This window comes from Schistocerca serialis, chromosome 12 (assembly GCF_023864345.2).
Source record: "Schistocerca serialis cubense isolate TAMUIC-IGC-003099 chromosome 12, iqSchSeri2.2, whole genome shotgun sequence".
Taxonomy (NCBI): Eukaryota; Metazoa; Arthropoda; class Insecta; order Orthoptera; family Acrididae; genus Schistocerca; species Schistocerca serialis.
The window spans coordinates 29,138,362-29,156,580 of NC_064649.1; the positions used below are offsets into that span (position 1 = coordinate 29,138,362).

Sequence of the window (18,219 nt, forward strand, 5' to 3'; positions counted from 1 at the left end):
TCCTTGGGACGTTGAGCCGTTCAATCATCTTGTCGGGGACGTCCACCAAACTGCAGTTCGTGTGTGCACTTGCAACCCACAGTCCCTTCCAGGTCGTTTCTGAGTTGAAGCCTTGAAGCACTTCGCCGAATTTCCAGAAAGCTATCCTGGATTTAAGCCTGTTTGCAGCTGTTAGATCTTCGTGGATGGGGAGGTCCGGGTTGTCTACGATTTTTTGGTATATTCTTAGGGCTACCTGTCATCGCCAGAATACAGAGGGCTATATGTTGGCTAGGACAGGGAGCCACGCGCAGGGGGTGGTCATAGATGTTCCCGAGATTATTCGCATTGTCTTCCTCAGCTGGATGTCCACTCTAGCACTTCTCATCCAGGCTGGTGAGCAGTATTCAGCTTGTCGTGTCCAGACACAGGTGGCAGAGGGAGTAAAGGGGTTACTGGTCAGTCTGCGCTCCCGAGCGGTACAGAGCAGAAAGGGCAATTCACAGTGAAGGCATTCGATTGTTTTCTTCTATCTGAGCCAACACCGGTACAGTCATTTACTAGAAATGCGGGTGGTGAGACTTCGTAGAGAACTCGTTTTGGAGACTCTTGGACAAACAGGATTTTGAAATAGTTGTTTATTCCAGACAGGATTAACTAATACACTGGAGGCTAGTTCTAGGGTCAGAAAAAGCATGAATAACACTGTTACAGCAGAAGCCAGTGCAGAAGTCGCAGGAGTGGATGCTAACCACAGTAGCAAACACTAGCATCATCTTAAGGTAACAACTTAGTTGCAAAACAAAACATACTGAAAGTGACACTGTTCACTGAGGCACTCCGACTGAGAGAGCAGACTTACGCGGAGCTGGACCGAGGCTGGAGTCGACGGACGCGGATTCGACTCCCAGATCGTCTGACTGAGTACTCCGCCAAAATGCGGAATCTAGGGGTTTTAAAGAGTCGCGTGGGGGCACTGTTTTTCCCACTTAAAGCCACCCAGCCAATCCCGCAGGTCTTTTGCAGGTGCCTGCCAGCCACGGTTTAGTTAGGTCCCCTCTACTGCTCCTAAGGCGGGGATGTTGATGCAGTCCGTAATTGGCATCAACATTGTTCAGCTGAAAGCTAAACGTAACTGCTCTGCCAAATATGGCTTGCAACATTTTTGTTATACGTCATTTAGCCCCGCCCCCTCGGGCTCCCCAGAGTGGGGACTGCTAGGGCAACATTTCTTTGGCGTTTTCGCTCTCTTTCTAACTCCTGTGAGCTTCTGACGTTGCTGTTCTCAGGGCTGGTATCAAGCTGGCTTTATACGCCAGTACGTGCCTGTTGGTTACAAAGTTCTACGGTGGCAACCTACCACAGCGTCTAGACGACATATGAAGTTACCTGTTAATTCCTTGATGAGTAACTAGCGCCCTGGGACTGCGTCTGGGGGCGCCTGTATTTTCGCAAGGCTCTCCCCTTACGGTTTACTTCATGTAACAATCTCTCTCCTAGTTTCGTCTGCCCTCAGCATCGTCTCTGCGTCCGCGCCTTGGAGCTCCTGTCCTCCTTTCTCACAGCTTCAGGGTAACACTACAGTAACAAGGAATAATCAATATACTACAAGCTACGCTGTAGACAAGGGCTAGTGCTGATGTCCTCAAACTGCTCGCCCCACATCCCTATGTCGTTCCAGCCAGTTTCGAAAGGATAGCATTTCGGAATCTTAGTTCCTGATTTGTGTCTTCTAGGGGCGCATTGTACGTTAGACTGCGATCTAGTTTCACACCCAAGTATTTAGGCTTATTCTCGTGTCTAACCTGCTGTCCATTCATTCATAGAAAGGTGTAATTTTGTATGTACTTTCCTGTTCGTAAGGTGCATTATTGTGCTCGTTGTTTTGTTGGCGTTTGGATGTAGGTGCCACCTGGAGTAATGTGTGTTCAGGACATCCAGGTCTGCATTCATTGTTTTGTCGAGATCGTTGAAACTTTTACTTTGATACGCGGTAGCCAGGTCGTCAGCGTATGCAAATTTACGTGATTTGGGTGCCTGGCATGTATGCTATACGGAGGTTGAAGACAGCGGGGGCTAGTGCCGAGCTCTCTGGCAGACCATTAATCAGAACCACGCTCTTAATGTTCGAGCCATGAAGTGAGACTGATTTTCCTGCCTGTTAATATGTTTTGAGTAGTGTGTAGGTATGCTTGCATTTTATGATTCTAGTTACCTTGAACAATGGCCCTTCGATCCACACTGTATCGTAAGTGTATCGTAAGCTGATGTAAGATCTGTGAGATCAATCCGGTTTTCATCTTGTTTTGGAAGCCTTTCTCTATGTAGGTTGTAAGGGACTGCACTTGATCGTAGCAATGTCTGCTTGCTCGAAAACCGGCTTGGTATGGTGGAAGGTTGGTGTCGATGTACGGGTGTAGTCAGTAATATTCTCTCGAATAATTTATAGGAGTTGCATAGCAGGGATATTGGTCTGTAGGTCTTTGGGTTATCTCCAGTCTTTCCGGGTTTCAGCACAGCGATGACTTTTGCTTCTTTCCAGATCTTGGGGGAGCACCCGTACTGACATATTCCGTGCAGAGTTTGGCGAACAACCTTCTTCCTAGAGTTCCCAGTTCCTTCAAGAATTCTGGTAGGATCTCGTCAGGTTTCCAGAATCCTGAGCAACTTATTAGTCAGTAATCCAGCCAACATGGACATTGCGAAAGAAGTGGAGACAGAAGAGATTACCCAGGCTCTAGAGGCTAATGAAGAAAGGAACAGCAGCGATGTTGAAGCAGAACACTGTTGCCGCAGTACGCTCAGCCTTTGGAACAGAAAAAAAAACTGACTTGTACTCGTATGTGAACTATTTTATTCTTTGCACCAACTTCTGTGACTATGGTTTTGTGGAAAATCAAACGTTAAAAAACTGTTTCTGCATAATATTCATTTTGAAACGTGACTGAAACAGAAAATTACATTCCTTATAAATTTCTTAAGTCAATCACACACACCGCATTAAGTCGCATATAACACGGGTATCTTAAAATTTAACATTATATTTAATCTGGGCGTCACAAACATGCTCGTTTGACGCAAAGCTACTGAAAAGAAAAATTATTTTCTCCGGCACATACGCTATACATCGCATGTGAAATTAATATGTCCAACTCTTATTCACGCGGCTGCTATACAAAGTAAAATGTCTGCTCTGAAAACCAGTTTGTAACAGCTAAACGCTCTGTTTAATAGTCCATTTCACATGTACAGTTTATACGCTCATGCGTATTAAACCCAGCTTTCCTACAGAGACGAAATGATATGGTTAATACCGTTCTGTGCATATTTGGACACGATTCACTTCCTTTTTCAGTACATTAGACTGTTTTGAAAGGAATACGTATCAATTCAGTCCCAGTATTTGCATTTGTCGTAATAATTACTTGCAGTGTGAATATTTGGTGACAGTCCAATTGAAATAGGACGATGACACGTTATTCGTTCCAAGCATTTCGAACGAGATTTCATCATTGGTCTGAGCAGCTGGTCATTAAAAATCTCACTCCGGTGTTTCAATGAAATCTCATTGTATATACACTGGAGTGCCAAAGAAACTGGTATAGGCATGCGTATTCAAATAGAGAGATACGTAAACAGAGAGAATAATGCGCTGATGTCGGCAACGCCTATATGAGAAAACAAGTGTCTGACGTAGTTGTCAGATAGGTTACTGCTGCTAAAATGGCAGGTTATCAAGATTTAAGTTAGTTTGATCGTGGTGTTATAGTCGGTGCCTGAGCGATGGGACACAGCATCTCTGAGGTAGCGACGAAGTGGTGCTTTTCCTGGACGACCATTTCACGAGTGTACCGTGAACATCAGGAATCCCATAAAACGTCAAACATCCGACATCGATGCGGTCGGAGAAATATCCTGCAAGATCGGGACCAACGACGACTGAGGAGAATCGTTCAGCGTGACAGAAGTGCAACCCTTCCGCAAGTTCCTGCAGATTTCAGTTCTGGGCCGTCAACAAGTGTCAGCGTGTGATCCATTCAACGAAACATCATCGGTATGGGCTTTCGAAGGCGAAGGCCTACTCGTGTGTCCTTGATGACTGCACGACACAAAGCTTTACGCCACGTCTGGGCCCTTGAACACCGACATTGGACTGTCGATGACTGGTCGGACAAGTCTCGTTTCAAATTGGATCGAGCGGATGGACGTGTACGGGTATGGAGAGAACCTCATAAATCCATGGACCCTGCATGTCAGCAGGGGACTATTCAAACTGCTGGAGACTCTGTAATGGTGTGGGGCGTGGGGCGTGTGCAGTTCGACTGATATGGCACCCCTGATACGTCTAGATACTATTCTGACAGGTGACACGTACGTAAGCATCCTGTCGGATCACCTGCGTCCATTCATGTCCATTGTGCATACCGAAGGACTTGGGCAATTGCAGCAGGGCAGTGCAACACCCCACACGTCCAGTATTGCTTCCGTGTGGCTGCAGGAACACTCTTCTGAGTTTAAGCACTTCGCAGGCCACCAAACTCCGCAGACATGAACATTATTGAGCATATCTGGGAAGCCTTGCAACGTGCTATTCAGAAGAAATCTCCACCCCTTCGTACTGTTACGGATTTATAGACATCCCTGCAGGATTCATGGTGTCAGCTCCCTCCAGCACTACTGCACACCTTAGTCGAGCCCATGCCACGTCGTTTTGCTGCACTTCTACGTGCTCGCGGGGGCCCTACACGATATTAGGAAGGTGTATCATTTTCTTTCACTCTTCAGTGCAGATATATGAACTTATAACTGGGAGCAAGGACTTATCAATCTTGGTCGTCCGTTGCCAATCTGTGTGACAGCTTTATCACCAACACAGCATGACAAAGTTTCATATGCCAACCATGGAATCACTGTGCTCTATGTATCCACATAAATAATCAAAGGATCACTGACAACCACCAGCACAAAAATGTTCTTTTATTTAGTCGACTGTAACTACGTACCTTCTGTCCACAAAGCACGCGTGCGCGAGCGGATGTGTGTGTGTGTGTGTGTGTGTGTGTGTGTGTGTGTGTGTGTGTGTGTGTTTCTATCAGTATCAGTGTATTTTATCTATGAATAAGCTGGCTGTATAGTGTACGATAAAGGCTAATAAATGCAATTAAAAAAATTTGTTTGGAAGTAGCTAAATGGTCTCATTCTCATATAGTGAATAAATATATTCTGGGTAATTTGTACACTAAAAGTTAAGCCACCTCTACACATATGCAGGGTGAACATAAATAAAACTGACAGACTGCAGGGGCGGATTCCATTGGAAACAGAGGAGAAAAAGGACCTATGAACATCTATGCGGAACTGCATGGTTGCCACGGTATTTATTTATTTATTTATTTAACCTGATCAGATTAGGGCCATCAGGCCCTCTCTCACATCGGACCAGTGTTCCACACATGCAGCATTTCACACTTCATATCATTACAATAGTTTAAACGAGAAAATTAGATTACTCTAGTGACAATATGAATAAAGAGTAGTGACTAAGACCTAATAAAGTAAATGCGGCAGTATTTTTACAACAGGTGCTATACATACAGATTATGATAAAAGCAATAATAATAACAGTACAAAATCAAATAATAATGATAAACATGAGAAAAATTGGCAATAGTAATGAAGATTTGTGCTGATGTACATTAATATCTTGGTGGGTAAAGTACATGTTTACTAGTATAGCGAGTTTTGGGTAAGGGAGATTTAAGGAGGGGGAAAGAGGGAAGTAATGAGGTGGAAGTGCTTTCATGTACAGACGAAGGCATTACTGTTGCATAAGTAGATACGTCATTAACTGTTTTTTGAATCCGGACATGTTTTTAAGTTCTCTAACATAACGAGGGAGGTTCCCGCTACTGTAAAGGACTTGGAGAAGGTGACTGAGCGATGCAATGGAACCGAGAGGTTTTTATTATAATGCGAATGTGTGTTTCTGTCATGTTGTTCCGACATAAGCGTTAGGAACGAGGAGAGATATGAGGGAGAGTGTACATTTATAAGGCAGTAGATGAGACAGAGTGTATGGAAATATCTTCGTTTGTCTGCACGCAGCCAGGACAATTTTGCATATGCTGGTGAAATGTGATCAGATATATCGGACGCAGGTATTCATGACCAGTTCTAGACGTCGTGAATGTTCCTGACAGAGGCGTTGTAGGATAATATCGCTGTAGTCAATGATTGGGAGTATAAGCGTTTGTACTAATTTCTTTTTCAGATCGAAAGGGAAGAGTTTTTTATATTTTTGTAGGACATGAAGGGATGCTGATGCTTTTTTGCACACTGCAGTTACGTGCTCTGACCAATTTAGATTTTCATCTATTATTACTCCCAAACTCTTTGCTGAGGGAGAGGAGTTAATATTTGTTCCATTTAGGATAAGAGGTGGTACGGATTCCCGATTTTTGGGCTAATGAGCTTAGAGTGACCAACAAGTACCGCTTGGGTTTTAGATGGGTTTAGTTTTACACCTATGTCCTGTGCCCATTTAGACAGCGCATGGAGGTCAGTATCGAAATTTTCAATAGCTTTCTTGAGATTTATTGGTTTCGCACTTAGATACAACTGAAGGTCATCAGCATACATATGATATTTGCAATAGGTCAGAACCGTTGACACATCATTGACATACAGAGAGAAGAGTATAGGACCTAATACTGAGCCTTGAGGAACGCCTGACACTGCCTGCCGCCATTGTGATTTTTAGACCGTTAAGTTTGGCAAGCAAGATGTCGAAGTCGGCAGTATCAAATGCTTTGCTGAAATCTAAGAAGCAAATGATAGTCGCTTCTTGTCTGTCCATGGCAAGTTTCAGGTCATCTGCCACCTTTATCAGTGCGGATGTTGTGCTTCGATGTTTACAGAAACCTGATTGGTATTCGTCTAGTAGGTTGTTACTAGTTAGGTAGTTGGTGAGCTGGTCATGGACTGTATATTCTAAGGCCGTTAATAGTGCAGGAAGAAGGCAGATGGGGCGGTAGTCAGAGGGTGCTGTGGCGATGTTCTTTTTAGGCAGTGGTTTAATTTGTCCCACTTTCCAGGCCTCAGGGGAAACACTTGTGATTAATGATGGTGGTAACGGATGAAAGTTCCTCTGACCACGTGCCGTGTGTTCCTCGTGTGTTGCAGGCTGTGTGATTGACGCAGCGTACTGTAAGCAGCAGAATGGTCCGTTATTCATGTCGGGAACAAGCCGATATGGTGTTTGTATGCGGTAAAGCAGACGGAAACGGTCGAGAGGCAGCACAGCTATACCAAAACAAGTAGCCTCACAGACCCCAACCGCATCACTCTACATTTAAAGTAATTTTCGGGCCTTTTTGTGATCACGGGTCCTTTCAGACATGCGAACGTGCAGGGAGGCGGCTGACTGTGCGTACACCAGGTCTGGAGGCCCGGTTTCTACACGATATTGAGAGGCATCCTAGTACAGGCTTCAGGAAAGTGGCCGCCAACATGGTGTAAGCCAAAGTACGATTACGTGTATCCTGCATGACAACCGCTACTATCCCTATCGCCTGCAATCCCATGGCAGCCACTCTGAGCATCTGTTGTGACCTGAATACGGTGCAGCTCTGTACTGTGTTCCGCGACGACTTGTCGTCGTTGCACGCACACCGACCATTTCCGGACACACGTTCACACGACCGTTTTTCCTCAATTTGCAGTCAGGAATCCGTCCCTACAGTTCGTCGGCTTTATTAATGTCCACCCCGTACACAGTTTCTAGCTTTAACTCTATGCTTATTATGTTGTGGACTGACAAGACCGCCAGTCCACAGTGACGGGTAACCGAAAGGCACGCGCTCAAACTCACGCAGGCTGGCGTGAGGTCTGAAACAGGATACGTAATGAATGCTATAAAGAAAAGTACGTAGCTGCTGGAATACTTAACTTTAATCCACATTTGTAGAACATCGCTCTTGATGATACATGTTATAACCACAATATACACTCCTGGAAAATGGAAAAAAGAACACATTGACACCGGTGTGTCAGACCCACCATACTTGCTCCGGACACTGCGAGAGGGCTGTACAAGCAATGATCACACGCACGGCACAGCGGACACACCAGGAACCGCGGTGTTGGCCGTCGAATGGCGCTAGCTGCGCAGCATTTGTGCACCACCGCCGTCAGTGTCAGCCAGTTTGCCGTGGCATACGGAGCTCCATCGCAGTCTTTAACACTGGTAGCATGCCGCGACAGCGTGGTCGTGAACCGTATGTGCAGTTGACGGACTTTGAGCGAGGGCGTATAGTGGGCATGCGGGAGGCCGGGTGGACGTACCGCCGAATTGCTCAACACGTGGGGCGTGAGGTCTCCACAGTACATCGATGTTGTCGCCAGTGGTCGGCGGAAGGTGCACGTGCCCGTCGACCTGGGACCGGACCGCAGCGACGCACGGATGCACGCCAAGACCGTAGGATCCTACGCAGTGCCGTAGGGGACCGCACCGCCACTTCCCAGCAAATTAGGGACACTGTTGCTCCTGGGGTATCGGCGAGGACCATTCGCAACCGTCTCCATGAAGCTGGGCTACGGTCCCGCACACCGTTAGGCCGTCTTCCGCTCACTCCCCAACATCGTGCAGCCCGCCTCCAGTGGTGTCGCGACAGGCGTGAATGGAGGGACGAATGGAGACGTGTCGTCTTCAGCGATGAGAGTCGCTTCTGCCTTGGTGCCAATGATGGTCGTATGCGTGTTTGGCGCCGTGCAGGTGAGCGCCACAATCAGGACTGCATACGACCGAGGCACACAGGGCCAACACCCGGCATCATGGTGTGGGGAGCGATCTCCTACACTGGCCGTACACCACTGGTGATCGTCGAGGGGACACTGAATAGTGCACGGTACATCCAAACCGTCATCGAACCCATCGTTCTACCATTCCTAGACCGGCAAGGGAACTTGCTGTTCCAACAGGACAATGCACGTCCGCATGTATCCCGTGCCACCAAACGTGCTCTAGAAGGTGTAAGTCAACTAACCTGGCCAGGTTAACTGTTTGTCCAGGAGGCACCCACTCTTTACGAACAATTCCCTTGGAATCAAAGCAGAACACAAGCATGCATTTCACTTTTGACTTTGACATGTGAGCTTTTCTTGGTCTGGGTGATCCCTTTGAGCAGCATTGCGAACTTTGGCGTTTTGTCTCTGAATCGTACTGGAAAAAAGAACTTTCATCACCAGTGATAACACGGCTCAACAATTCTGGATTGAATCCCGCTTGCTCTAACAGCTCGGCTGCCACATTTTTCAGTGTCTCTCGCTGTTGTGGTGTGAGATTTTTGGGGACCATTTTCGCACAAATCTTTCTCGTGCCAAGATCTTCAGTTATTATTAGACGAACCGTTTCTCACTGATGTTCAGTTGTTCTGCAATCATTTTCACGGATAATCTTCGATCAGATCGTACGAGTTCACGCACCCTGGCCAAGTTGACATCCGTCCGTGAGGTTGATGGTCGTCTACTGCGGTCTTCATCTTCAACATTCGTTCTGCCTTCACTAAAGATTTTATGACAACAAAAAACTTGAGCTCTTCACATAACCTCTCTCCAAAAGCCTTTTGAAGCATACCATAAGTTGTCGTCGCGTTTTCACTCAATTTAACGGCTTGGTTCAAATGGCTCTGAGCATTATGGGACTGACCATCTCAGGTCATCAGTCCCATAGAACTTAGAACTACTTAAACCTAACTAACCTAAGGACATCACACACATCCATGCCCGAGGCAGTTCTCGAGCCTGCGGCCGTAGTGGTTGCGCGGTTCCAGACTGAAGCGCCTAGAACCGTTCGGCCACCAGAAGGCGGGCTCAATTTAACGCAAAACGAAATGACATACCGTTGCGAAATATTATGCGGTTCAATTTCTATGACTAGAGAGACAAACACGTGTTAACTTATTACAGCACAACTCACGAGTGAGCAGTTGCATCGATGTGCCGCTTGGACTAGAAGCAGCTTACAGACCAAGGTCAAAGGTATTGTGCCTACGCAAACCTGCAGGGTTGTCACATCTTGAAAAGAAAATCAGTCCCATTACTTTATTGTTGCACCTCGTAAGTACACGGTCACCTTACATTAATGTGACCACCTGTCAAAATCCTGAAAAACCACCTTTTGCAGCACGGACCGCTGTGAGAGGCGGAGGAAGGGAGTCACTGAGGTTCTGGAAGATACCGACAGGGATGTGGAGCCATGCCGACTCCAGTGCTGTGGCGAGCTGTGCTAGGTTTCTCAGTCGAGGGTCCACAGTGCCAACAGCCCGATCGAGGTGTTCCCAGAGATCCTCGATTGGGTATAAATCCAGGGAGTTTGGTGGCCAGAGGTGTACAGCAAACTGATCATGGCGCTCTTAGAAACAGGCTCGTACACTGCGAGCTGTGGGACACTTTGCATTATCCTGCTGGTAGTTGCCATCGTGTCGAGGAAAACACAAACTGCATGTTGTGGCGGACATCGTCCTCACCCTCAAGGATGGATGCATACTAGCCCGATCGAGGTGTTCCCAGAGATTCTCGATTGGGTTTAAATCCGGGGAGTTTGGTGGCCAGGAGGCTACGGTAAACTCATCCTGGTCGCATTCGAACCACGCTCGTAGACTGCGAGCTGTGGGACACGTTTCATTGTCCTGCCGGTAGTTGCCATCGTGTCGAGGAAAAAAACAAACTGCATGTAGGGGTGGATATGGCCCTCACCCTCAAAGATGGATGCATACTATTGTTGATCAATTCTGCCTTCCAGAATGACGAGATCTCCGGCGTGAGCCCTTCCAACGATTATTTCAGGATGTTTGGTTTCGGACATTTCGCGCTGTACACGCCACCGGCCACCTGTCCGATGGAGGATAAAACGTGATTCATCTGAAGAGGTCACCTATCGCCACTCAGTGGACGTTCAGTTGCCGTGCTGGCGTGCAAATTTCAGCATTCATCGCCGATGAGAGCCATCAGCATGGGTGCATGAACCAGTCACTTGGTGCAGAGGCCGATATGCAGCAACGGCCTCAGAACGGTCGCTGAGGAGACAATGTTCACACCGCATCAGTTAATAAGAGGCGGGACTGATCCACCATGGTACACATAACACGTCAGGACATTGCTGCAAAATCAACGAAGAAAGCATGCCAAATTCAGAAGAACGCTAAATCCCGAAGACTGGCTAAGTTTCACGGAAGCTCGGAATTCAGTGCGGACGTCAACGCGAGATGCTTTTAATAGTTTCCACAATGAAACATTGTCTCAAAACATGGTAGAAAACCCAAAGAGATTCTGGTCGTATGTAAAGTACGCCAGTGGCAAAAAACAGTCAATACCGTCACTGCGCGATAGCGATGGAAATGTTACCGACGATGCTGCCACTAATGCGGCGTTACTAAATACAGTTTTCCGTAATTCCTTCACGAAAGAAGACGAAGGAAATATTCCAGAATTCGAAACCAGAACAGCTATTAGCACGAGTGAAAAAGTAGATATCTTAGGTGTTGCGAAACAACTCATATCACTTAAGAAAGGCAAGTCTTCCGGTCCAGATGGTATACCAATCAGGTTCCTTTCAGAGTATGCAGACACAATAGCGCCTTTCTTAGCAATCATATACAACCGCTCACTTGACGAAAGGTCTTTTCCTAAAGACTGGAAAGTAGCACAGGTCACACCAATATTCAAGAAAGGAAATAGGCGTAACCCAATGAATTACAGACCCATATCACTGACCTCAATTTTCAGTAGGATTTTACAGCATATACTGTACTCTAACAGTATGAATCCCCTTGAAGACAATGAGTTATTGATATATAACCAACATGGATTCAGAGAATATCGTTCTTGTGCAGCACAGCTAGCTCTTTATTCCCATGAAGTAATGAGTGCTGTCGACAAGGGATCTCAGATCTATTCCATATTCCTAGATTTCCAGAAGGCTTTTGATACCCTTCCTCACAAACGACTGTTAATCAAATTGCGTCCATATGGAGTATCGTCTCAGTTGTGTGACTGGATTCGTGATTTCCTCTCAGAGAGGTCACAGTTCGTGGTGATAGACGGTAAATCATCGAGCAGAACACAAGTGATATCTGGCGTTCCGCAAGGTAGCGTCATAGGCCCTCTGCTGTTCTTGATTTGTGTAAATGATCTAGGTGATAATCTGAGCAGTCCCCTTAGACCGTTTGCAGATGATGCTGTAATTTGCCGTCTAGTAAAATCATCAAACGATCAATTCAAATTACAAAATGATCTAGAGAGAATTTCTGTATGATGCGAAAAGTGGCAATTGGCACTAAACAAAGAAATGCGCGACGTCATCCACATGGGTACTAAAAGAAATCCGATAAATTTTGGGTATACGATAAATCGCACAAATCTAAGGGCTGTCAATTCGACTAAATACATAGGAATTACAATTACGAGCAACTTAAAATGGAAAGACCACATAGATAATATTGTGGGGAAGGCGAAACAGAGACTGCGCTTTGTTGGCAGAACAATTAGAAGATGCGGCAAACCCACTAAAGAGACAGCCTACATTACTTTTCCGTCCTATGCTGGAATATTGCTGCGCGGTATGGGATCCTTACCAGGTAGGATTGACGGAGGACATCGAAAAAGTGCAAAGAAGGGCAGCTCGTTTCGTGTTATCGTGCAATAGGGGTGAGAGTGTCACTGATATGATACGCGAGTTGGGGAGGCAGTCACTGAAAAAAAGCGGTTTTCTTTGCGGCGATATCTATTTACGAAATCAACTTTCTCTTCTGAATGCGTGAATATTTTGTTGACACCCACCCACCTACGTAGGGAGAAATGATAATCATAATAAAATGAGAGAAATCAGAGCTCGAACGGAAAGATTTAGGAGTTCCTTTTCCCCACGCGCCATTCGAGAGTGGAATGGTAGAGTAGTAGTAGTATGAAAATGGTTCGATGAACCTTCTGTCAGGCACTTAAGTGTGAATTGCAGAGTAACCATGTAGGTGTAGGGCGTTGGTTTATCTTCGTGGTCAGTTGCTCAGCAGTTGGACGCCTATTTGCCCGTACACATCCCCACAGGCGTCCTTCACCCCTGTCAACTAAGGCTCGTGGTGCACCAGAGTTGTATCGGTGCTGGTTTTGGATAGCGCCATGCACGGTATACTCCATAAACTACCGTTTGGGGGATCTTTCCACACTTGGCCCTAAAGCCAATGATCATGCCCTTTTTGTTCACCAGATAAATCGCTCCGTTTCCACATGACGACAACAACTGTACTGTTTTCCGCGTTCCCCTTGACGTACCCTCAACAGCTACTGTTGCCACTTGTCGGTTGCAAATGGTAGTTGAACGCTGACATTGATCATAGGCGGTGGTCACATTAGTGTGACTGCATCGGGTAGTATTTGTAAGAGAAATAATGATTGATGTTATCACCAAATTCTGATTAAAACATACCTCCGCCAGTACAGCCTATGAATGCCCAACAGTACCGACCGGCCGCCGTGTTATCCTTATCTCACAGCCGTCACCGGATGCGGATATGGTGGGGCATGTGGTCAGCACACCGCAGTCCCGGCCCTACGTCAGTTTACGAGACCGGAGCCGCTACTTCTCAGTCAAGTAGCTCCTGAGTGCACCCCGCTTGCCAACAGCGCTCGGCAGACCGGATGGTCACCCATCCAAGTGCTAGCCTAGCCCGACAGCGCTTAACTTCGGTGATCTGACGGGAACCGGTGTTACCACTGCGGCAAGACCTTTGGCATCAAATTCTGACGCTTAAGTCTAAATACCTTCTGAGAAAGAAACTGAATCATTGTTTATTGAATGACAAGAGTCTACATAATACTATGCGACGAAACCTGTTTCTACTTCGTATGAAACAAAAACAAATATGGAATCGTTTGCCCCATCCATTATTACGGATGAGAGCAAAAATTAAGCAGAATACGAACAACATTTATACATTGCAATTCAAGGAGTGCAGTACGCACACGAAGGTTGTAATCAGGAACATAATTTCCACCTGGTGATAGACACACGGTTGAAATTGCAGTATTGGGCTTTAACTACCAGATCCACCCGTAAAATGTAAATGAAAAATGTCATCTAGTACCTGTATTTCGAAAAGCAATAATACGGTTTTCCGCAGCATATTTTTCGTATTCGAAGTTCACTTCCACGCCACTTGGAGCACTGCTGTCTTTTTATTGTTTCCATGTCTAACACAGGCATTGCACTTCTCATATTTTCATGTTGTACACATATTTCCATCTATTCTGTCGTAGCGGTTGCAGTGAAAGGATGGAGTAAAAGGTTGTGTCTGTCGATGTTCGTTTAGATAAGCTGAATTACATTATTCTGCATATTTATGTTATACATTTGTATTATTGGATTTTCTCCTTGTCCTTATCTGGTAATTTGTAACGTTTTTCAGCAAATATTCGTTGTTATTCGCCTTAATACGATGATGCAGTAGACCGAGCGCCATTTTTGCGGGCTAAAGTCCTCACCGTACGTTCCAGAAAACTAAACTTTCATTCAGTAGCTTGATAACGAAGCCTGATGCCGATTTGAGAGTGCCATGGCGTTGTTGCATTATTGCAACGTTGGTTCTGACGCACAAACCTGTTTAATTACCTTTCCACGGCAGGGTATAATCGTGTTAAAGACAGGCGACAATATACGCTTCGTCGATTTTCGTCTTTCATCCCGTTTTTATAACCCACCTTTCCCTCTTTTGTCTTGCATAATCAATACCACCAATTTCAACAATTCACTAAATGGAAAGCGCGAATGTACTTTCTACATGCTATCGTTCCACTAAATGCGTAAAGTAGTTTGTGTGTTCAAATAACTTGTCCTAAAACGTTGGAGTTACTGGGCTTTGTGTTTTCCCCATATTCATTACTTTTGTCTTGGACGTTCCGATGTGCAATTCAGATTTTTTTCTCCTATTTTTCTTATTGCCTCCAGCATTTCTGAAATTCTTCACTTTGTGCTAGGATAAAAACACAGGTTACTGGATGGTAGCATTCTGCCCTCTGTGCTGCCGAGTCGAGCTAAACTGGGAACCTGCCTGATTGCTGAGTGTAACCTAGGCGTAATTGACTCCAGACTTTTGCTTAACCCATGCTTAAAGCTAAAGTAAGAGTAAAATTAAGCCGGCCGCGGTGGCCGTGCGGTTCTAGCGCTGCAGTCCGGAACCGCGGGACTGCTACGGTCGCGCCGGCCAGAGTGGCCGAGCGGTTCTAGGCGCTACAGTCTGGAACCGCGCGACCACTTCGGTCGCAGGTTCGAATCCTGCCTCGGGCATGGGTGTGTGTGACGTCCTTAGGTTAGTTAGGTTTAAGTAGTTCTAAGTTCTAGGGGACTTATGACCTAAGATGTTGAGTCCCATAGTGCTCAGAGCCAGCCAAGTAAAATTAAGACTCAAATAAACAGGCATGTTGAAATATTCCCTTACGTATACAAACAAGCTTGTAAACATAGCTACAATGAAACAGATCAGGAGAGATTACTTACATTGTTTAGGATTAACACATAAATAATTCAAGAGTCATTTCTCGTGTAATTGCAGAATGCAAATCACAAGAGATAATGAATGAAACTAGGTAATGAAGTGAGGTAGAGATGTCATATGATCGCATACAGGCAGTAGAATATTAAGCGTTAGATAATGAAGGCTGTCACGACCGGATGTCTTTGTTGCTGGTGAGTTTTCCGAGTTGTATGGCCTGGGTCCAATGAACTTCTCGGTTCCTGACCTTCTAGCCGGTAAGACTCAACGTTACTGGGAGCACATCTCAAGCAGCGCGACTCTAGAAGAAACGTAAGGAACCGAAAAGTCTCACCAGCAACATTAAGCGTTACCTGAGTGGTAACGTGGATGACGTCGCGCTCTGTTGACGATCGTTTTTGAGTAGTGCAATCGTTCTATGTGGTATTAATCGGCTACAGCGGACACTGTGTCGGCTGCAGAGGCAACAAAAATCTGATTTTCAAAATTTCAGTTTGCTAAATTTCTGACCGAATGTAAAAACTTAAAATGCTGTTGTAATATACTCACGAAGAGAGACCATCTTAAGTTGAACCGTCAACATAATATGTGGTGTCACCGCCAGACACCACACTTGCTAGGTGGTAGCCTTTTAAATCGGCCGCGGTCCGCTAGTATACGACGGACCCGCGTGTCGCCACTGTCAGTAATTGCAGACCGAGCGCCGCCACACGGCAGGTCTAGAGAGACTTACTGGCACTCGCCCCGGTTGTACGGACGACTTAGCTAGCGATGCAACACTGACGAAGCCTCGCTTAGTTGCAGAGAAGATAGTTAGAATAGCCTTCAGCTAAGTTAATGGCTACGACCTAGCAAGGCGCCATAATCATTTGCTATATACACTCCTGGAAATTGAAATAAGAACACCGTGAATTCATTGTCCCAGGAAGGGGAAACTTTATTGACACACTCCTGCGGTCAGATACATCACATGATCACACTGACAGAACCACAGGCACATAGACACAGGCAACAGAGCATGCACAATGTCGGCACTAGTACAGTGTATATCCACCTTTCGCAGCAATGCAGGCTGCTATTCTCCCATGGAGACGATCGTAGAGATGCTGGATGTAGTCCTGTGGAACGGCTTGCCATGCCATTTCCACCTGGCGCCTCAGTTGGACCAGCGTTCGTGCTGGACGTGCAGACCGTGTGAGACGACGCTTCATCCAGTCCCAAACATGCTCAATGGGGGACAGATGCTAACACAGCCACCTTATTCACCAGATATCGCTCCGTGCGACTTTTTCCTATTTCCATGAGTCAAAACGGCGGTTAAGGGAGACCATTTCCAAACAACACAAGATGTTCAAAAAGCTGTGACGAGGGTCTTTGAGGATATTACAGAAGATGAGGCCCAGGAATGTTACCATCAGTGGTAGAAGCGCTGGAAAACGTGTGTGTAATCAGAAGGGAACTACTTTGAAGGAGACAACACTAAACTTGACTAAAATTGTCAACAACATTTTTTTTCACATTAGTCGCATTACTTTATTGTCGCACCTCGTACGCTAAGCCGTCATAGACATTCTGATGGGCAGCAAAACTGTTTTATTGTTGTTGTGGTGGTCTTCAGTCCTGAGACTGGTATGATGCAGCTCTCCATGCTACTCTATCCTGTGCAAGCGTCTTCATCTCCCAGTACCTACTGCAGCCTACATCCTTCTGAATCTGTTTAGTGTATTCATTTCTTGGTCTCCCTTTACGATTTTTACCCTCTATGCTGCCCTCCAGTACTAAATTGGTGATCCCTTGATGCCTCAGAACATGTCCTACCAACGAGTCCCTTTGTCTTGTCAAGTTGTACCACAAACTCCTCTTCTCCCCAATTCTATTCAATACCTCCTCATTAGGTATGTGATCTACCCATCTAATCTTCAGCATTCTTTTGTAGCACCACATTTCGAAAGCTTGTATTCTTGTCCAAACTATTTATCGTCCATGTTTCAGTGCCATATATGGCTACACTCCACACAAATACTTTCAGAAACTACTTCCTGACACTTAAATTTGTTAACATCGAGTATAGATTTCTCTTCTTCAGAACGGTTTCCTTGCCAATCTACATTTTATATCCTCTCTACTTTGACCATCATCAGTTATTTTGCTCCCCAAACATTTTACTCAAGAGGACGCCATCATCATTTAATCATACAGTAAAGCTGCATGCCCTCGGGAAAAATTACGGCTGTAGTTTCCGCTTGGTTTCAGCCGTTCGCAGTACCACAACAGCAAGGCCGTTTTGGTAAGTGTTACAGGGCCAGATCAGTCAAGGATCCAGACTGTTGCCCCTGCAACTACTGTAAAGGGTGCTGTCCCTCATCAGGAACCATACGTTTGTCTGGCCTCTCAACAGATACCCCTACATCTATATCTACATCCGTACTCTGCAAGCCACCTGACGGTGTGTGGCGGAGAATACCTTGAGTATATCGGTTCTCCCTTCTATTCCAGTCTCGTATTGTTCGTGGAAAGAAGGATTGTCGGTATGCTTCTGTGTGGGCTCTGATCTCTCTGATTTTCTCCTAATGGTCTCTTCGCGAGATATACGTAGGACGGAGCAACATACTGCTTGACTCTTCGGTGAAGGTATGTTCTCGAAACTTCAACAAAAGCCCGTACCGAGCTACTGAGCGCCTCTCCTGCAGAGTCTTCC

At 45.9% G+C, this 18,219-nt stretch overlaps 1 pseudogene; it reads right to left on the reverse strand.

The window, feature by feature from the left end:
- Positions 1 to 13,647: 13,647 nt before the first annotated feature.
- LOC126428670 (5S ribosomal RNA) lies at positions 13,648 to 13,765 on the reverse strand (annotated as a pseudogene).
- Positions 13,766 to 18,219: the final 4,454 nt, after the last annotated feature.